Here is a 1,045-nt window from a genome sequence, read left to right on the forward strand (position 1 = left end):
TTCAGAAGCAAAAAGCTACAAGTCCCGCTCATCTAATTAGAATTAATATTCATTGCTATTTTGAAATTTATAGTATATTCTCTTCTTTTTATCCTAATTGATTTTCAGTTGCTTGGGGACAAACAACAATTTAAGTTTGGTGTTGTGATGAGCGGATAATTTATACGCCTTTTGGCCTTGTTTTTAGGTAGTTTTTAATAAGTTCAAGCTACTTTTAGGAATGTTTTCATTAGTTTTTATGTTAAATTCACATTTCTGGACTTTACTATGAGTTTGTGTGTTTTTCTATGATTTCAGGTAATTTTTGGCTGAAATTGAGGGACTTGAGCAAAACTCTGATAGGAGGCTGACAAAGGACTGCTGATGCTGTTGGAATCTGACCTCCCTACACTCAAAATGGATTTCTGGAGCTACAGAACTCCAAATGGCCCGCTCTCAACGGCGTTGGAAAGTAAACATCCAGAGCTTTCCAGCAATATATAATAGTCCCTACTTTATTCGGAAATTGATGACATAACTTGGCGTTGAACGCCAAGTACATGCTGCTGTCTGGAGTTAAACGCCAGAAACACGTCATGATCCGGAGTTGAACGCCCAAAACACGTTATAACTTGGCGTTCAACTCCAAGAAAAGCCTCAGCTCATGGATAGATCAAGCTCAGCCTAAACATACACCAAGTGGGCCTCGGAAGTGGATTTATGCATCAATTACTTACTCAAGTAAACCCTAGTAGATAGTTTAGTATAAATAAGACTTTTTACTAGTGTCTTAGTCATCTTTTGACCATTCGGTCTTTTGATCATTTAGGGGGCTGGCCATTCGGACATGCCTGAACCTTTCACTTATGTATTTTCAACGGTGGAGTTTCTGCACACCATAGATTAAGAGTGTGGAGCTCTGCTGTACCTCAAGTTTCAATACAATTATTATTACTTTCTATTCAATTCTCTTCTGTTCTTATTCCAAGATATACGTTGCACAACACTTTGATGAATGTGATGATCTGTGACACTCATCATCATTCTCACCTATGAACGCGCGTGA

This window comes from Arachis duranensis, chromosome 1 (assembly GCF_000817695.3).
Source record: "Arachis duranensis cultivar V14167 chromosome 1, aradu.V14167.gnm2.J7QH, whole genome shotgun sequence".
NCBI lineage: Eukaryota > Viridiplantae > Streptophyta > Magnoliopsida > Fabales > Fabaceae > Arachis > Arachis duranensis.